The sequence below is a fragment of the Scardinius erythrophthalmus genome (genome assembly GCF_964197995.2).
Source record: "Scardinius erythrophthalmus genome assembly, chromosome: 5".
Classification (NCBI taxonomy): domain Eukaryota; kingdom Metazoa; phylum Chordata; class Actinopteri; order Cypriniformes; family Leuciscidae; genus Scardinius; species Scardinius erythrophthalmus.
Genome location: NC_138225.1, coordinates 43,901,672 through 43,923,972, shown reverse-complemented (window position 1 = coordinate 43,923,972; position 22,301 = coordinate 43,901,672). Strand labels below are relative to the sequence as shown.

At 38.0% G+C, this 22,301-nt stretch overlaps 1 protein-coding gene across 4 annotated transcripts in view; it reads left to right on the top strand.

Annotated features, from left to right (window-relative positions):
- Nucleotides 1-22,301, top strand: part of kcmf1 (potassium channel modulatory factor 1) — a 50,020-nt gene that overhangs the window by 6,663 nt on the left and 21,056 nt on the right. The window lies entirely within an intron of this gene.

The following is a 22,301-nucleotide window of genomic DNA, read 5'->3' as shown; positions in this document are numbered from 1 at the left end:
CACGTAGGCTCACTATTGGCCGACGCCGGTCATGTGTGTGATGCGTGATGACGTGCAACACAGACGCGCAGCGCAAAAACACTACGAGGCCCAGAGAGAAGGAAATGAAAAGTGGAATAAAGTCGTTATTTTTGTTTGTTTTTGCGCACAAAAAGTATTCTCGTCGCTTGATATACTTAAGATTGAGCCACTGGAGTCACTTGGACTATATTAACGATCTCTTTAATAACTTTTCTGGGCCAGCAAGTTTCGGTCACATAGCAGCCTATGGAGGAGTGAGACATGGCTCAGATTTCATCAAAAATATCTTAATTTGTGTTCCGAAGATGAACGAAGGTCTTACGCGGTTGGAACAACATGAGGGTGAGTAATTACTGACAGAATTTTCATTTTTGGGTGAACTAACCCTTTAAGTAAGTGAAGGAGTTAGGTTCAACAAGTGAAGGAACTGAATGAAAATACAGTAGGGCGATTCCACAGTTTAGGGCCAACTGCAAGGACAACAGCCTGCAAAATTAATCTTCATGGAGAAAGCCATTGTCCTCAGGTTAACATCCTGAGAAAACCTGGGGTACAGCTGTGTGAAAGGCAGGATAAATCTGGCAATGGTAAACTAGTAAACTTTGATCAAAGTTGAGTTGATGTCAAATTTAACGTATGTAACATGGACGGAAAAACAATGTAAGTTCAAGCAGAAAGTGTACTTAATCTAATTCAGTTTAATAAAATTCTGGTTGAATCCCAGTTCATGTTTTACTTTGTTCCTAATTTTGTATAGTTATGAGTCATGCGTTGTGTATGGTTCACAAAACTGGTAATAGGAGGCAGGCAGGGTGGCCATCTAATATTATCTGTTCTATATCTTAAAGGTGCATTTTTGAGTCTGGTATTCTCATAAACTGAAAGCCAGCAAAATACTAACAAATACCACAGGTATATTTTTCAAATTTATTTGCCAAATGTAGAAGACAAAGAAACTCTTACAAGTGTGCTAAACTGGCAAAGAATAGAACAAGTTCATAACACATTAAAATAACCTGTCATCATACTATCAAATTTAAAGATCATACAGATTGTGTTAACGCACTATAACGTGTTAACTTCGTCAGCCTAGGCTATATTCTTACGAACATTGGACAGAAGAAAAAAAAAAAATGTCATTGACGATGTTGACTTTCATGAACAGCTTATTGAGTCAAAAATACGCAGAAAACAACGTTGGAAGTTGGACAGACTGAAAATTTCCGTCTAATTTACGAACAAGATGTGCAGAATCTGTCAAAATGTATAAAACCACCATTCATGCACGCTCTTTCACGATGAACGACGCTTTCAATACGAAACCACTCGGAATCATCCGACTTGCACACTCTTTTATCCTTTCTTACCACAATGATCCTATTTAATGTTTACTTAACTAAAGTTTACCACGTTCGTAACATTTTAACGTTCGTAACCTTTTGGACAGAATCCACAAACTTACCCACATTCGTCGAAATCCGTGAAATCCTTTTAACTCTTCCTCCCGCGCAGAGCGACCGTGACCTAGACAATCTTATTGCTGACATGAGAACCGTTGAGACATTAGGAGATGGAAATTCAGCGTCAGAATAAAATGTTCGAGCGTTATGATTTTTTGACAGAAAATCACGGCCCCTGTTTTATCCCGATTTATTAACAATTTATCATCTAGCAACGCATATGAGAATTTAACCCACACAAGATGGTTTTATCGTTATGCTACTGATAGAATTACATGGAAAGATTATATCTCCGCTTCCTTTAGAATCATAGTTTAACGTGCGTAACTGCTTGGACAGAAAGTGTAACGAACGTTAGTGAATGTTTCCATTGCATCGTGGTGGATTAAGGGAATTCTACTTTCAGTGTTAGTAGTAGTATTTTGTAGAAGACACACCAAAATAAATGTTATGCGCAAAAATTTAGGATTTTATTAAAGGAAATGAAAGAAATGACTTAGGAAAAACCAGATGCACTGAATGTCCTACCCTGACATCCGCAATTTCTGGGGACGGAAATAAAATAAAGTCTCATTACACGATAATGCCCAGGCTTAGTGGGATAAAAGTAACTTTATTATTTCTTACATCTATCTTTAACAAAATAGTGAACTAAAAATAAAAAAATGACAATAAATGGGTATTATTCAATCTATATTGTTCATTACACCCCTTGTGGACAGAAACTGTGGAATCGCCCAGTACACATTCACTCTCTGTGTTTGTGAACACTTTTTTTTTTCCCCAAACCAGTTCAGCGGAAATCCTGCCCTGCAGCCGATTCTAAAGATTTCATTGGTCATGTCAATCACTTTACTGATTGCCTACACCAAACACTAATCCCTAAACCTGCCCGACACTGTAACCTTAACCAATCAAACAAGCTGCAGGGCGGGATTTCCGCTGAACTGGTTTGGCGGGGGGAAATCACGCCAGAAATGCAGCCATTGCCCCGGTAACATCGTAAACAAAGCAGCGCACTACTTTCTGTTTCTGAACAAGTATTTGGTGCTGCGATGTTCACTTAATAGGCTGTTTATTTTCAAACTTAAACATTTTACACTTTAATCTGACCCACTCATGACTGGATTGCTTATGACATCATAAAAAGTGAAGCCACTGCTCCACCATATTGCTATTCCCTTGGATTCCCTCAAATTCTATTGAATTAATAGGAAATGATCTGATTTTAATAAGAAAACATTACCTAACGAGTCAGTGTTTTTTATATTTGAAGTTTCCCTGTAGATTCTTACAATGCAAACATCCTAAACATTTAAATGGTTATTTGTTTATTGTCGGGAATTTCCCGTGCTTTTTAAGTTACGTTCATCTTCAATACAGTAGCGAATAGCAGCTGATGGATTAGACACCTCAGCATTTATATTACAAATGTTGTAATGATTCTTCTAAAATCTGATTACAGTTTTATGCTTGCGCCTACAACATAATTCATGTAGTTCGCTGTGGTTATGTAATTATGTTGTGTTGTATAAAACAGTTTTTATTCGCACAGGAACTTTAAATTATTCAAGTGTTTTCGTTAACAGCATGTATTTCGAAGCAGTAAAGATAAAGACTTTTTTGGCTAAATGAATAATTAGGTTAGCTCAACAATAGGCTATATACAAATTACATTTAATTGAATAATTATACTTGAATATACTGTCGCTCTAAGCAAGATGATGCATGGTAAAACTTTTTAAAATAATAAAGTGTAATTTAATAATAGCGTATTGTTGTCATAGTTATTTTAAGTTTTATTGTTTTTTACCTTTGACCCAGTTTCCTAGTGTGTTTTAGTCATTCAGTTCACCTGTCGTCTCAGTTACGCATGATTTTCACATCTGCATAGTTGACGATTACAGCATTTCACTAGAATTGTAATGAGAGACGCGTTTGTAAACTTGTTTCCCTCAAAAGAAAAGCTCACGTGTTGCATCTCTTTCAAGTATAGTAATTAGGACAAAACTAATTATGAAAGTTTCATTGTTATTTTGTTGTGCATTTGTTTTATAATATGTGGCTATTACTGTCATAGGAGTAATATTATAACATCATTATTATTATTCTGTAGTTTAATGTAGACTAAGACACTTTATACTACAGGGCCGTTGAATGCTTGAATCTGATTGGTTGATGAACGTTCTAAGGTGTGCATTATTTTCAGGGAAACGCACAGCTAAAGTAGTTCCAGGCAGGTCTTGACCGCATTACAGTTCCATATCACTTTGGGTAGTTAACGGTAATAACGGAAAATAGGATACAATTCATAACAAGAAAAAACATCTAGCCCCATGCGCTTGATCTGAAATTTTTAATGTCTAGCTTCACAATCAATGGAAACATGCAGTTTAATTTGAATAAATAAAGTATATAGTCCTATAATCAATAGAAAATTAAACTGAATATAGGCTAAATAAATGGATAATCCTGCAGAACGGATTATTATTGCAGATAATATAACAAATAAATAATTATTGATAGGCCTACTTGTTAAAAGGGCTTTGTGTTTCATTTATTTGGCTAGTCTGTCATCTGTCAATAATAGAAAAAAAAAGAATGAATTCGAATTAATTAAAATGAATTGAATTAATAAATAAATAATAATATTGACGCACATGCTTTTCTGTCTCATATTTGCAACATCTCTATCTAATAACTGCATTAATAACTGGGGACTAGGGCTGTTTTCGACTAAGGATTTTCATAGTCGAATCTGATTCGTTAGATTTTGCCGTAGTCGACTGATAGTCGAACCTTTTTTTTTAGATTTTTTCCATTTCAAACAAAAGAGCTAAAAACACATATATATCACACATATATCATAACATTTCATAAACATGAGGAGCAATATGAGAGAGAAATTTGGTGATGGTTGTTTAGGTACATTAAACCACATAAAGCTTTTTCACGCCCATGAGAACCGCGTGGAGTCAACTCACAGCCGCTCTGCTGCCCTGCTGAAAATGTGAAGCAGAAACGCTTAATATCAGAGAACGTCCATAATAATTGGACTCTGGGTTCGATTTTTTGACCATTTTCAGTGGTTATGAGGAGCAATATGAGAGGGAAATTTGGTAATCGTTGTTTAGGTACATTAAACAATGTAAAGCTTTTTAACGCACATGAGAACCGTGTGGAGTCAGCTTTTTAACGCACATGAGAACCGTGTGGAGTCAGCTTTTTAACGCACATGAGAACCGTGTGGAGTCAGCTTTTTAACGCACATGAGAACCGTGTGGAGTCAACTCACAGCCGCTCTGCTGCCCTGCTGAAAATGTGAAGCAGAAACGCTTAATATCAGATAACGTCCATAATAATTGGACTCTGGGTTCGATTTTTTTTTTACCATTTTAAGTGGTTATGAGGAGCAACATGAGAGGGGAATTTGGTAATCATTGTTTAGGTACATTAAACCACGTAACGCACATGAGAACCGTGTGGAGTCAACTCACAGCCGCTCCGCAGCCCTGCTGAAAACGTGAAGCTGATTTTTGAATACATTTTTATTTATTTACATTAGTAAGCTACAGGACATCGTCTTTCAAAACATGACCTGCGCGAAAGCGAAAAAATAAAATAAAAATGGTACCCAGCCTTTCTGAAAATGCAAATGCGTCTCTGTCCCCAGCACATTTCAAACCAAACTGACGCCCATGTATTCGACTATGAGGTTCATAGTCGAATCAGACCTCTCCGAATCGAATCGTCGAATCCTCGACTATTAGAAGTCAGCCCTACTGGGGACACACTTTAAAGCCGGTTATGAATGTAATTTGATACTTATGACTGATCATGCCTAAACACGTGTTCAGCGCGTTCAGTCTGTGTTCAAAGTTGGTGTTTAAAATCTGCTGCAGTCGATGAAAACAGTAAGAGAATGTGTCAGCTAGTCGTGTCCCCAGCATGAGTCTGCTATCAGTGGCTCAAACCTCCGTTACTAACTCTAAAATGACGTTTTGGAATTAGCAACGGAGGCATTGGATTAGATGCGTAAGAAATTAGTCCTACATACAAGAGCGTTTTAATGACAAAAACTTTACAAATGTCTTGAAATACATAATCTGAACAATGTTTTGAGGCGTGGTAACTGTAGTATAAGCGGAATAATTGACTTCAGGCCGTTGAATTATTAGAAAAATAACGCACACCCGTGGTGAACGGCCACTCCGCTTCGCGTCGTGACCGCATTACCACCTCGGGTGTGCATTATTTTTCTAATAATTCAACGGCCTGTCGTCAATTATTCCTTACATATTACAACTAAAAAGAGGTTTGAGTGCCCTTTAAAGTTTAGGTACAAGTCAATGCACAGACTTTTTTTCTTTATTCAATTTGCACACTGAATATGGGTTGGAGCTTAATTTTGAACTCTCAAAGTGCACTAGATTGATGAATTTATCTTAAAAAAGTCTTCAGCCCAGAGGGACTGAGGTCCACCCACCACAGTTTCACAAAATCCTGTGGGAAACACTGCTCTATACACCAGGGCCTGAATTTCGTTTTGGAATATATTTTTTTAGACATTTCTATTATTACATTTATCTCACCTAAATGTTTGTTCACTCATTGCGTTTTTACAATGGGGTAATTTTGTTGTTAAGAGTTTACACAACACAAGGAAGCTTGTAAATCTTTGATTTAAATTGAAAAAGTAGCAAAAAATTATACAAAATAATAAAGATACAAATAAAGAGAAAAGCCATTTTGAGAGAAGAGAGAGAAGACGCAGCGCCGCTGAATCACTCGCACTGTTTGTGAAATTGCATCTCGCAGAAAGTTTTAAAATGTTTGATTTGATTTAATAATCTGTGTGGATTAATTTACTCATAAAATCTACATGCTAAAGTGAATCAGTGTTTGCGGGGGAATTTTCCGTATTATAAGTGGGGAGACCTGCGGAAATTATTCAAATTATGTAATGCGCAATACCCGCAATCCCGCGCCGAAATTCGAGCCCTGTACACTGTTTTCTCCTGCATTCCTGGTCCGTTCTCATTAATGTTAGTGGTGTTTCTCCTCAGTATCTCCTGTGTGTTCTTATTAAAGATTATTCGAAACATTCATCATCTTCATGAGCTTCGTGACTACCATTACGTGACAGAAGAACGGACCATAACAGTGTTTATTTTGCTGCGTTTTCTTTTTATTTGTTTTTCCCCTCCGTCACCATGGACCTTCCCTCTGTACAGTTACTGTGTCTGGAGCAGGGACACGGGTGTGTTTTACATCACCAGCCTGAGTGAGCGTTCCAAGGCACGCCTTCCAGAGGACGGTCCTAAAGAGGATTTTGCCGCATTCGTAGAGTGGGTGCTTGTGAATAACAACTCACCATTCACAATCAGCCCTGCGGAGGATGGCATCGTCACCAGCCCCACTCCAGCATCGGCAGAGGCCAGCTATCCACCACCAAAAAGCGACTCGATGGAGATGTTGCATGTGCCCACTGCAGACTGTGTAGACCGGCCTGCCGCAATGGACTAGCTCGAACCAAGGAAGATGCTGAAAGAAGTCATCACCCCGAAGCTTGTACCACAACTAGCGTATGACCAGAGGCACGAGCCAGCAACACCGCAGATCGCAGAGGGAGTGTTAGTGGAGTTTGTCGGCTTGGAGGGAAGCCCCACCCACAACCTTGTCACGGTGGATGCGGTGGTGAAGCCCTCTGGTGGATATCTTGAGGAATGAAGGACATTTTTGATGAGGATTAAATTGAGTTTTTTGGAAAAATTATTCCCAGTGCCCCTTAGAGCCCGACCGATATGGATTTTTGGGCGCCGATGCCGATACCGATAAAAAAAAGCCAGATACCGATATATCGGCCAATATTATTTATGTGTATATTATAATACAGTAGCAATATTATTTATGTGTATTATAGTACAGTAAGTTTGGACACACTTTACAATTGGTGTGTACAAACTTTTGATGGCTACAAGAGCCCGACCGATAAAGGATTTTGAAGGCCGATACCGGTACAAATATTTGTTGGTTTTAAATTTATTTTTATTTTTTTTTTCAGAAACGCGCAACAAAACATTAACAAATTTCCCTTACATTAGTTATTTGTAGTTATTTATGAGTTTTAACTAAAATATTATGTTGTAGTTATTTATGAGTTTTAACTAAAATATTATGATAATGCATTTTAAAAAGAAACTTGTTTCTTTTATTGTCACAACAGAACAGAGGAACATCAAAATATATTAAAGTTCTGATAAATAAAATGTATAAAAATACAAACTTAATATTTTTCTTTAAGACTAAACGTTTAGTCCTTTGAACAAAAACAACAATTTCACATTCAAATTGACAACAAATTCAAATTGTCATAATTTACTCTCTCAAGTTATTTTTTTCTTCTGTTGAAAATAAGTTATTTGGATGAATGTGGGTAACCAAACAGTTGATGTACCCCAGTGACTTCCATAGTATATTTTTTTTCCTTTGGAAGTCAATGGGGACCAGCTACTGTTTGGTTACCCACATTCTTCAAACTATTAATATTAGAAAAATATTAGAAGGAAATTAATACAGTTGGAACAACATTAGAGTGCCTGTAAATAATGAGATCATTTTTATTATTGGGTGAACTATCCCTTTAAGGACAAGCGGCAATGTGTTTACAATTGCTACTGTCTCTTTAAGAGCTGAGCACGACACGTCTAATGTACACGCATTTGACAAGCAGATTTTCTCTCAATTTTTGCCTTTACTTTAGACAACCGACTTTGTTTATGTAAGTCTTGTGTGTATATAACAGTATTAGCATAATAATACTCGAAAGATAACTTAGTCCAGTATCCAGGCGCTGGTAGAAAGGCTTTTAGTGCATGTGATCTTCACATGTACGCGCTGAGAAACGCACACGTTAGAACAGCGCATCAGTATTTAAAATTAAATGTTTAACCGACAAAGCATTAAAGCACATGCACATTATGAACTTTTGTGAACTGCAGTGTTAACATTTTATGTGAATATAGCCTACGTCGCGTTGTTCCGCTTCACTCTCGGCTTATTTAACCGCAGCAAAACTGGACATGAGTCACGAATTTTGTCATCCTTATTTGAGTTAAGAGAACTGATAGGGATGTTCTTTTAATTGTTATTCAAGCAATGTATGTCTCGTGAGTCGTTACCAACTCACCATGAACACAATTCACCGATGATTTCACTCGCGGTTCTCTCTGCCCGACTCGGGCTGGATCAGCAGGTTGCAGAATGTGTGGCGCGTTATACACGAGTGTTGCCAACAGGGACGGTGTAGAGTGCCCTCTGGTGGACAAACTATACAACGGCAACACTCATAACATGGTTGAAGGGTGTTTCGTCCGTTTTTATTTTATTTTTGAAATATTCATTTATCGGCCGTTATAAATGCCGATACCGATAGTTTTGAAAATGCCTAATATCGGCAGATAATATCGGCCTGCCGATATATCGGTCGGGCACTAGTGCCCCTGTATCTCTCCAGTGTTTCTTGAGTCTCCAGCATTTCCTGTTTCCCTCCCTCCTCAGATGGACTATTTACGCCTTTTTGGGAGGGAACGGACTATTATAGTTATGCTTTATAGTGTTTTTTTTTCTCTGACCCAGTTTCCCAGTGTTTCTGATTAGTCATTTAGTTCACCTGGTGCCTCATTTAGTTAACTTGTTAGTCCCTGTGTATATATACCCTGTGTTTTCCTGCATTCCTGGTCTGTTCTTGTTAATGTTAGTGGTGTTTCTCCTCAGTATCTCCTATGTGCTCTTATTACAGATTATTCTAAGCATTCATCGTCTCTCAAATCCGAATCAATTTCTTCTAATAATCCCAAATAAATGTTCATGCTTAATATTTCCTGCATAATTGCGTGTATAAAGAAAATCTTTACCTGTGTTGGCAGTGTGCCATAGACACACATCTTATCGATTTCTATATATCGCTTGTCCTGCTCGAAAAGGTCATAAACATTACAGATAATGTTCATAGGATCAATTAATGATTAAAATATCCAGAAATCACTAGAACAATGTTGTACGTTTTGTTGACTTGTGTACTTACATTATCCCAAACGTTTCCAAGAGTGTTTAAATCCAGAGAAATCAGCAATTTTAACCAGGACACTGTCCGTGTCCGTACGTCGCCTGTCAATGATGTCATATCCGCATTTCCCTCGACTTTTGTAGAAACCATGGAATCCCCAACGACAATTAAATATACTATGTTTTTTTATTAGACAGGTGAGATACATTTGGATATCACTCAACAGAAAATTAATCATTGTTATATAGCTCAATAGAGTTAGTCTTCTTGTTTGCATCGCTTGTTTTCTTGATTTACCATTTGAGTCGTAAATGTTGAGAACCACTAGCATGCGTTATTGTGTGTTACTTTGATGTTGTCAATCATAACGAGACATAGAGATGCAAACTGAAACCCAAATCCTTAAAGGCTAGCTGGAAAATGTAATGACACATCCATTCCACATTTTTCAGTTGAAGCAAATGGAGATCTTCCTCTTGTGGTTTAGTTTGAATGCGTTGTTTGGTTTGTTTGCAGGACTCTGCTGTGAATAGGCCGCAGAGGTCATTTGGCTGGTCATAAAGAGAAATGCTAGTTACAACTCACCAAACCTTAGTTTTAACCCAAAGATATGTGAGACCACAATATATAAAACTGAAAATGTGGACAGTACTGAACATTGAAAACGTGTTAGATATTGTGTTACATATTTTGTTACATATGTGTTACATATTTCCTCTCAGTAACTAGGAGGCTATTTGATTTAATTTTACAAGCAAACATTTCATTATTTGAATCTGGAATTAATTCCTTGTGCTAATTCCTCCCAGCGGTACATTACCACGGCAGTTTCTGTGTGTAGATTATTGTCGGAAGCTTTTGTCTGCTTTGTGTTTGTCTCAGTTCTCATGTGGATTCTGAAAGACTTAAGGCTGCATCCTAATTCACATACTGTAATTGACTAATCAGTCTTAAGGAATATCTGCATTGGTTTCTGTGCCAATGACATTGCGTTGGTGGAGGTGTTTGCAATACAGATGTTGTCTTATTTGCAACATGACGATGTGTAGCTGCCACACTGGACTACGGTGTCTTAAGGCACCGATGTACTCACTAGGGCTGCAACGATTCATTGAGTTACTCGATTTACTCGATTACAAAAATTCCTCGAGGCAAAAACTCTGCCTCGAAGCCTCGTTAAATTCCTATGACGCGCACTATACGCGCAGGGATCTGATTTCACACGGACCGTTGTTCAATGTTCAGGAAGCACACCATAGCGCGTGGTACATTTTGAATTTATTTGGCGCGATGGCAGAGAGTAGATGTCCATAAACGGCAGAGAATGTCTAAAGTTTGGGATCGCTTCCTTTCAGCGTCGCTGAATCAAGGTAACGATTCTGTCCCCCGCATTTTTTTTTGACCCAGCGCCAATATTTTCGCCCGTGCCGAAGCCTATGATGTTCGCTGAATTTAATCCCATACTGTATTTGTAGTGATGTCATGATGTGGTTTGACTAGATATGATGTTTAGCTTTGATGTTTTTAAGAAGTAAACGTATAGCCTAAAGAAAGAACCCCTTCACACACACACACATGCACTCTCGTCTCTCTCACGCGCCAGTCAGACCCATTGCGGCAATGCATCACATATGCTTAAACTTTTATGTAGCCACGCAACAATAATTTCAGCATGCATTCACTGTATTCACCGTGACGTGATGGAGGAACAAATATTGTATTGCAGTCTTTGCGAGACCTTGTCTATGTCTACCAAATAGTTACAGACAACAACAAAAAAATGAACCTCCCCACCAGCCTGCTTCTCCAAATCCACTCGTACTTTTGGGGAAGACATAATCGGCTACCAAAGTAATTGAGCATAGAACATTTTAAATGAACAAAAAAATATAATACTACAAAACGTGCTAATATACTTCAACTAGCCTAAGTGAAAAACAAAATGCTGTTCTTTTCTATTTAACAAAATGCATATTTGCAATAAAACATTCCCCTTTTCAAAACTACACTTATTTTTTTTATATAAATTGTATACATTGTGTACCTGTTTGGCTTGATATTTTATATTCATTTCATTTATTTTTGTTCTCCGGTGGGTAATTTGCAGAAGGTGCAATCCTTTTTTTGTAATGTTGTATTAAGACAAAACTAAGGCCAAATGGCCTTTACTATTTAAGTTTGTATTCATAGTTTTACATGTTATACATGTTTTACAGTATAAAGTTGACTTAACTGTATTGTTATATAATTGTTGGCACTGGCACTTATAAACACTAAATGGGTAAAAATTACAATAAATAGGCTTATTTTTGAAGCCAAATGTTGGAGTTTTTCAGCCACATCATTTTCGTTATGCATTGTTTGTTTTGGTTGTTTAAAAACGCACTAAAAGTTTTTATCCGATTACTCGATTAATCGATCGATTAAGTGCTAGATTAATCGATTACAAAAAGAATCGATAGCTGCAGCCCTAGTACTCACTAAAACGAAGTTCGAAATACGTGACCAGCGATATACTGTTAGTGAACATTTGATGCTGCCCACGCTTCTGAGAGCAGTGTTTAGATGAATATGTAAATATGTAAATATCTCAATAAAAAAATAAACGCACAATAAAATTAAGAAAACCATCTGATCATAACAACGTGGATATGTTTGCACCAGCTCTGCAATTTGGCATTCTAGTAAAGTCGTCACGTTTATTTGACATTAGCGTAAACATGAAAAACTGTAAGTGTCTAATTTCATCAGAAGTACAACTAGGGCTGGGCGATATATCGATTTTATCGATTAATTCGAATGTGTAGCTTACGTCGATTTGTTTGAATGAAAATCGTTTTTCTCTTTAACAATTGCCGACGCTCCCCTCTGGGCTCCCGTAACTCCGAACGGGCTCATCCCTCCCCCGCGCGTTTGCCATAGAGATATACAAACAACATGGCAAATGAACTACACCGCGGCAGCACAAGCACACCCGCCAAAAAACCTACAGCCGTACAAACTGAATCCACAGGGCTGCCAACTCTCACGAATTCACTGTGAGACTCACGCAATCGTCACTTTTTACACGCTCTCACGCCACACATCCATTTTCTCACGCAGAGAAAAATCGCGAAGCAAAGAGGACACTGACCCCGACAGACAAGACAGTGAAGGTTACTATTGCAATGAAACAAATTCTCAGATTCTGTCGATTTAATTACGAAATTCAAACAATAAACACCGTTTTGGCACTTGACAGATCGCTGACAGAGTTCAAGCGGCACGTGAACCGATCATCTGTTACTCTTTACTAACCTACTAGTTAATTGTAGGCTAAATAAACACGAATGATCAATAGGTAATTTGAAAGATACAGTTCAAATTACCGAAATGAAATAAAATCGATCGATCAGTGTTTTTCAACTGCGGAAAGAGGTCTATAATAACAGTTGGAGAACAATATGTCACTGACGTAACATTACATTTACCTCTGGAAAGCCATTTAATGACCATAGCACATTAGTTGGACTTTTAAAATAATGGCTGTAGAGAGGAGTATTTCGCCAAATATAACTATATTACATATTTATTATATTTTTACCTATATCATTAAAATATTATAATTCTGTTATAAAAAAACGCATTGTTTAATTTGAGATGTTATTTTTAACCTTTAATAATAATAATACCATCTGACAGGGCTTTAAATTAACGTGTATTTACTGTACCTAGTATTTATCCAAAGGAATCGATATTGAATCAAGATCAGAATCAAATCCCAAGAATTTAATTAAAATTGTGAAAGCAATAATAAAAACAGTAGCATACCAGTCATTGTACCATGTAAACGTTTTGTTGTCACTAAACTTAATAAAATTCTGTTTAGTTACCAAATGTTTTGACAATCACAATACACTTTATTGTGATGTACTTTTTTTTTTTTTACGTTCCGCCCCAATCCCAATCCACCCATTTCATGTTATGTTATGTTATGTTACATTTTCACTGTTTACAAAGGCAGGGCCTGCCATCATGTCTTTATGGCTTGTTGTTTCTGATTGCACTTTAACCCCAAGGGGGAAATCCATATCAAATCCCAGAAGGGAAAATCAAAACAAAATAAAGTTAAAACTTGTTTGGAACAATTTATTTGTCATCTGCAGATTGATTTTAAGTAAGGTAAGAAAAATAAATCGATTTAAATCGTAAAACGTTTTTTTTTTTTTTGTGAAAAAAATCAGGGATTTTTTTTTTAGGCCATATCGCCCAGCCCTAAGTACAACTTAATTTTATACTATAAAGCAACTCTCCAGTGTGTTAATGTTTTCACTCGCGAACGTCTGACCTCGACGGACTGAACAGTAGAAATTAACCAGAAATGAACTAGAAATGGACCAATGGTAGTACCCAGACCAATGGTAGTACAAAGTTGTTTACCAGCCGTAGCTAACTTTTTCGCTAAGCTGTTTCATACTCCCTCAACGAACTCCAAACAAACTTAGTTTTGGCCTGATTTTGCTCAAAATCCAGCAATTCATTCTTTGATTTCGCTTGAAGTATATCGGGGCCTTTGAGGCAGCGGCAGAAATGTAAGAGGCTGGTATGCGTGGCTTTATTCTGTGCTGTCGTCTCCACTGGTTTCGAAAAGGATATGTAAAAATTGCATTTCATGTGTGTGTTTTTTTTTTCTTTCTTTTTTTCTGTGCACACTTGCTAAATCTGATCGTATTTTAATCGGATATCCACAAAAATTGGATTTGAAATGACAGCCTGAATGAGGCTTTAGGAGTCGTGTGCGTAAGACTTGAATAGCTTGAGCATTGAGCTGTTGGATGGTTAGCATAAGTAGCATTGCATAAAAATATATATCTGCCTCATACAGTGATCTGAATCCCCATCGGATCGAAAGGAAGTTTCACTTGCTGGTGTCTGAAAGTGAGTTTTGAGATAAAATTTTAAATGTTGAGGTTATCTGGTGGCCTGATGATAATAACATGGGAACTGAGCAGCGGTGTTGACCCTATCCTGACTCAGGGAAGCTCTGCCTCTGTTCATGACCACTCCTTAAACCCCAGTTGACCTGCTTTGGACCAAGGGCAAAAAACCCTGGCCGTTGGCCCAGAGGAAGCCCCGATCAAGCCCCAGAACTGACAGTGAAAACACGACTGGCCCTGGCACAAATTAGTATGTTCGGTTTTGACCCGACAGTGGAAACATGGCTAATGTGTATAGTAAAAGTATGCAAATTGGGATGCAACTCACTTGCAAACATGCAGTATGACATTACCTCATGAAACACTTAAGAGGCTTTTCCCTGTCAACACTGGAGACTAATCTAAATCTGGAGTTTATGCTAGTCTTTTACTGTCTCGCTCTTGGTTACAGAAATATTAATTGTTGCTTTTCCGGTTCTTCTGGGTCCACAGTCATTTTGAACATTGTGTTGGTGATTTAAATAGAAATGTTCTTTTCATTTTGCTATAATTAATTGAAGTAGGTTCATGTCTGATGGAAATATTTGTTTAGCAGCAGTCTGGTTTCCTCTTCACTGCTGTTGATAATGGTCAGAACAAGACAGTGAGTTTTTCAGTGACTGATTATCTGAACCACGATCAGCTCTACAGCATTACGCTGATGTTGTTCCAGCTGTTTGAATCCTGAAGTTTAACAAGACCAACACTGGATCAGTTTTATCACCAAGTACATATATCTCCTTTACTGTGTGCAGGACTGGATGATATAGTTGCTTAATGTTTTTTTTAACCTTTTGACTGACTTTTTATTTTTTATATAGCCTAGCCTACGTAAATACATATTCAATCAGAAAGAAACATTATTTCAACCAAACATCCATTGTTGGCAAATAGATTAAGAATGTTTAAAGAAATCGGTAAAATACAGCACAAATGTAAGAAAAATAATGGAAGGCATGCTTTTTATTAAACTGCATTTTTTTTTATTATTATTATTATTCTTTGAGGCTGTTTTCTATCCTGTTTTTGACCCTCTCTTTGAAACACTGTTTTGATAGGCATGCCACATTCAAGACTTGGAAGTAAACGCCTACTGCTATGATTGGCTAATTACATACATTTTTCAACATTCCCGCTATTACACTTGTGTAGGGATGGGACGGTATGAAAATTTAATATCACGGTAATAGTGACCAAAATTATTGCGATTATCAATATTATCACGGTTTTGTTAAAACGAGATGAAAGTGTTCAAAAAGAGTTGATGATCACACTGAAGACATTTCAACAAGTTTTATATTTGAAAATCAACAAACAACAAATAAAACAAGCAGCTCTATGCACTTTTTAAAGCATTTCCTTCCTTATAATGACGGTCGTCAATAGCAACGCATTATAACACCGCACACATCCATTGTAACGGCCACCTAGTGTTAAGTAGTGTTCATGACATGAATGTGGATGTGCCTTTAAGATAACTTCTTCTATGGCGTACGTTATTGTATGCATGCTGTTTGTATGTGAGCGCGCACGCACAGTGAGAGTGAGATTGATCACGCAAAGAGGAAGATGACTGCTCTTACTGCTGACCGTTGTTTTATTATAATGTGTTTACTTCCACTTTGATTTGTAGCGTTTTAGAGTGTTTTCTTTTCTTTTTTAACATTCGCTCTTCGACATGTATGTGAAGAGTGTGCTTAACTGAGAGAAAACATCTATGAAAGTCTCGTGGAACTTCCAGTTCATTTGCACTGTCATGTGTTCTTCATCTGGGCAGACTTCAAACTCTCTGACAGACGTTACACCATGCATCACAACGGACGCGCTCTCTCGTTTGATTCAAATACAACTTGCCGTCTTGCGTCTCCGTTTTTAATTGTATTGAAAATTAATAAATCAGAGTTGATTTATTGTTTACAGAGTTTGATAATATTGTTGTGATCATCTTGTCTGAACGATTGTTTTGTACGCTGTACATGATTATAAAAAGGTAAGAAAACATTAATCTCAATGTCCTCGTAATTATGTGGTAAAAAAAATTGGTGTAATAAGTGTATAATGAATATAAATTATTATCCCTTAAATGTCACTCTTAATAGTCTAGTTTGAACTTGTTCGTTCGTCTTTGGCTAAGCCACTTGCTGCCAACTTTTCTTTGCGGAAGCCTCACGTTTATTGATATAAAATAGTTCAACTTAAAACAACATTTCATGCCCAATTATTTCCCAGAAGTAGTTTTGGTATTGAGTAGAGATGCACCGATTGATCGGCTGGTGACCGGAATTGGCCGATTTTCACGTGATCGGCCGTAACCGGCGACCGGCCGGTCAGTCTGACAAATGCCGATTTTATGCCGGTCAAATGCACTCGGGCGCCGCATGATTAACATCGCGCAACATCAGCATCACACGTGCACATGGAGCACATGTAGAAAACCTCGTGAATTACGTCCGTTCAGACCGCAAGCGCGTATTTTTTTTCGCCGTGCATGTTAATCATTGAGTGCATTCACAACGGAAGCAGGAGCAGCGCGTGAGCATCAAGCAGGAGCGTCGCGAGCAGTGAAGCGCGTGTTTCGGCGCCGAGTCTATTTGCTGCACTGCTCGCGCTCAATTAAAGGGAAAGCACACTTTTGATGGAAAATAGCCTTATAGGGTTTCACAAAAAAAGTGCCCAAAATGCACAGAATTTGCGTGTTTTAACAAGAACTGGAGTAGGCTATGTCAGAAAAGAAAACAAAGACTAATATTTATAGAAAATGTACCCATTTAAACTTTTTTTATTATTCAGTTTGTACAAGTGATTGCAATGGGCCTGTGTGTGTGTGTGCTTTGAGAAATATCTTAATACTGCAAGGCTATATTTTTGTTTTTTATTTATATATTATTTTATTGCCATTCCCTGTTTTCATACAGACGTTTCGTTTGCTAAATACATAAATACAAAAATTATTGGATATTGAATGTGAAAAGGAAATGGTTCTTCCACAACACTGCACTTTAGATGTGTGTGAACTATGCAAATTGTAAAATGTTTTATTATAGAAATGATATAAAATAAATATTTGTGTGTGCTGTAAAGTGGTTAGAAAAAATGAAATCGGAATCGGCTAAAATCGGTATCGGCAGGTCAAACTGAATGAAAAATCGGAAATCGGAATCGGCCCAGAAAATTGTAATCGGTGCATCTCTAGTATTGAGGTCAAAGTTAACTTGCCTTGCGTTCGCTATACAACAGTCGGTGATGGTCACATAAGACGACTCGGCAGATCTGAAGTTATTGCAGCGACTTTTTCTTGTGCATGTTCTGCTGACAGGGTGACTATCCTCGATTAAGTTTCCCTCAGGACTTTTGTTAAAGCCACAATATGACCACACCTCAGAATTGGTTCTTTTAAAAGGCTGAAAAATCTCCCGAGCACGCTCAGCTGCCTTCCGCAATTCCTTCTTGAATAAAAAAAAATAACATTGCGCGCTGCGCCTGCGTCAGACTATTGCTGGCTGAACAGGATCTAAAATCGCGATAATCAAACACGGTTTTAATGGTAATTAAATTTTAAACGATATTACTAACCGTCAGTACATTTTATCGTGGTTTATCGTGAAACCGGTAATCGTCCCATCCCTACACTTGTGAAATTGGTTTGAAAACTTTGGATGTTGAAAAATATCTTGTTAGTTGATTTATTTGCCAACAATGTGAAACATTTATGCTTATTACATATGCTTTATAAATCTTGGTTGTGGCAAAGAGTTTAAGTACTTACCACAGTTATTGTTGACCAGGATGACTTGCGTATACAACTTGCATATACATTGTCATTTGCAGTGTTGTGTTTTAAATAAAATACAACTCGTTTCAATGTCTTATTGATGACAAAACAGAAGATGTCGCTCATTGAGGCTTTTATACAGGAATCGCAGCTGATTGTGCTTTAATCAAACAATAAAAGCAGTGTTCTCTTCGTGCTTTCTTCTGTATCCGATAATCCAACGCATTAACCCCATAAATGCTTAATCAAAGGAAAGAACAGCAAATCACACAGAAATGACAATATATGGTTTTTTTTACTATTTATTTGTATGGTACAGCTGCAAATAAGTATTTGAACACCTGTCTATCAACTAGAATTCTGACCCTCAAAGACCTGTTAGTCTGCCTTTAAAATGTCCACCTCCACTCCATTTATTATCCTAAATTAGATGCACCTGTTTGAGGTCGTTAGCTGCATAAAGACACCTGTCCACCCCATACAATCAGTAAGAATCCAACTACTAACATGGCCAAGACCAAAGAGCTGTCCAATGACACTAGAGACAAAATTGTACACCGCCACAAGGCTGGAAAGGGCTACGGGGAAATTGCCAAGCAGCTTGGTGAAAAAAGGTCCACTGTTGGAGCAATCATTAGAAAATGGACGAAGCTAAACATAAACTGTCAATCTTCCTCGGACTGGGGCTCCATGCAAGATCTCACCTCGTGGGGTCTCAATGATCCTAAGAAAGGTGAGAAATCAGCCCAGAACTACACGGGAGGAGCTGGTCAATGACCTGAAAAGAGCTGGGACCACCGTTTCCAAGGTTACTGTTGGTAATACACTAAACGTGTCAACGTGTCGAATTGGCCGTTACAAAGCCGACGAGGACCAATTTCAGCCGACGGAGGGGAACACACCGAGAAGATTTAGTCGGCCGACGCACGGAAACTGCCCAACGGCCGACCGTCGGCTTGGTGTGTTCCAGGCTTAAGACGTCATGGTTTGAAATCATGCATGGCACGGAAGGTTCCCCTGCTTAAACCAGCACATGTCAAGGCCCGTCTTAAGTTTGCCAATGACCATTTGGATGATCCAGAGGAGTCATGGGAGAAAGTCATGTGGTCAGATGAGACCAAAATAGAACTTTTTGGTCATAATTCCACTAAACGTGTTTGGAGGAAGAAGAATGATGAGTACCATCCCAAGAACACCATCCCTACTGTGAAGCATGGGGGTGGTAGCATCACATTTGGTGGTAGCAACACATGGGACAGGGCGACTGCACTGTATTAAGGAGAGGATGACCGGGGCCATGTATTGCGAGATTTTGGGGAACAACCTCCTTCCCTCAGTTAGAGCATTGAAGATGGGTCGAGGCTGGGTCTTCCAACATGACATGAAGCACACAGCCAGGAAAACCAAGGAGTGGCTCTGTAAGAAGCATATCAAGGTTCTGGCGTGGCCTAGCCAGTCTCCAAACCTAAACCCAATAGAGAATCTTTAGAGGGAGCTCGAACTCCATGTTTTTCAGCGACAGCCCAGAAACCTGACTGATCTAGAGAAGATCTGTGTGGAGGAGTGGGCCAAAATCCCTCCTGCATTGTGTGCAAACCTGGTGAAAAACTACAGGAAACGGAATTTTTTTTATTGGAATTTTGATACCGTCAAACCTCCTCCCTATTTTACCGGGGTATACGGTATTACCGTGACTAATTAAAAATTATGACATAATGGGCTCAGATGGCGTCACCAAACTGTTGGCTTGTGCCTACACCGTTCAGAAACTGAATGCCAGATCAAAAAAAAATAAAATCAAGCCGTGCACGTTGTGTCTGAGTCCGGCCGACGGCATTAACTGTTATTATGAGCCCGAGCCCACCATTATTCAACATAATATCTGTGTGCGTGCAACAAGCAAGAAGTGCCTTTGTAATCCGGTGACGCGTGTCCATTGATTTTTATTAATAAAACTTTTCTGCAAAGATGGAAGTTGACGATCGCCATCTCTGTAGTGAATGCGCCTATAGAGAGAAATGCACATCATTGATCAATCAGATTTATTTTCGTTTTGAATTGTTTCGTTTAAAGAAATTGACGATCGCCATCTCCATAGTGAACGATAGAGAGAAATGCACATCATGGATTACAGAGAGTAGGCTAGTCAATTTCTTTTCTTTTCGTTTTGTATGGTTTCGTTTACTGAAATTGATGATCGCATCTCTGTATGAACGCGCCTAGAGAGAAATGCACATCATGGATTAAATAATCAGAGTGGCCTTTTTCTTTTCGTTTTGAATTGTTTCGTTTAAAGAAATTGACGATCGGCATCTCTGTGAACGCTATAGAGAAAAATGCACATCATGGATTAATCAGAGAGTAGCCTACCCTATATTTCTTTTCGTTTTGAATTGTTTTGTTTAAAGAAATTGACGATCGCCATCTCTGAGTTTCGGTTAATTTATGAGATTTCAATGCAAGTGACCGTGGCATGCCAGCGCCCATCATGTCATGATTGTATTAAATCCAGGCAATTTGGTTGATGAAAAATGTATTAAAATTAAGATACAATTTATACAAAACGAAATTCGTTTTAAAGAGGCCTTTTACAAAACGAAATTTATTGAAGTGGTCAAATCGTCTGACTCCCGATGCATCCCATCTTATTTGTGCTGTTCACTTTTCATAATCAACAAAGATGGAAAAAATAACATTATAATATTTTAACAAATACGAAACTTAATGCGCTTATTTAATGAACTCGAGAACAAAATGCATCCTGGCAGCAGTTGTTTCGGAGATGCGACATTAGGTTAGAGGTGTTTACATCTCTCGCGGTCACCTTTTTATGGCACAATTTACAAATTGCCTCGTCAGTATTTACCGCCTCTCCCTTCTCATTTGGCTGGAACCAGAAATATTACCAAACTGCAACCACACAAGCATTTTTAGGCAATAAATAAATTATATATATTATAGGCTATATAAGTGCCGGTAATGACGGTATTGAAACTGATACCGGTGCTATTTTAAGATCCCGCGGTATCCAATATTACCGTAATACCGCCCAACCCTATCTCTCACAGTGGACATGCACCTACGATGACAATTTCAGACCCCTCCACGATTTCTAAGTGGCAGAACTTAGCAGGGTGTTCAAATACTTATTTTCCTCACTGTATAACGATCTGTTTCAGACAAAGCAATTTAAAAACGTTGTTACACTGTTTTGCGATAATACTGTAAGAACCAGAATCCTCAGAGGCATCTCTATCGTTTTGTTGCTGAAATCCTGTGTTTGCGTCTGTCTTGTTTACTACTACATGACATGAGTGAATCGATGGGCGGGGCTAAAGAGGCTTTTGTTGCACTGTTGTATTAATGTGACAGAATATTTTTTTTAAAGATGCAAGGCTGAAATTGCGACCATTTTGGTCACACATGCTCCCGAAATTGAATCTGTGCGACCTCTAAATATATTTGGGAGCATTTGTGCAAGTGCAAATAATTGTTGAGGTGGGACCTGTTTTTATTTCTCTACAAACATTCGCTACTTACTGCACAGTATGTGCCTGCTGTGAGCTGATACAGTGACCAGTCACGTAACATTCATTAAACTTTCAAGCAGATTTTAGGTTGGTTAATATTAGCCGTCAATCAATCCCTTTCACTGCACTCTGTTGTCACATGACATGACTTTTATCAGAATGATATTTGTATATTTTTAGTTAATGATAGTAAGTTGTTAAGCAATTTCTCAGTTTTTTTTCCTTTGTGTTTTATATAATGACCACTTATAATGATTTATCTCTCATCCAAACGCGACCGACCTGCAATTAATTGAAATGTTATTTTTTTATTACTTGGTCCGCCTGAGCTGCGTATAATCTGTGCATCTCTAATCCACACATTTGAAGAATGAGAGCTTGATTAAACACAGGGAGAGTGCCAGTCACATGAAATACCGGGGCAAAGAATTAAGGATCATATACAGGTGCATATGTATATTATGAAAATATTCGCGCAGTGGAATGCACGGGTAA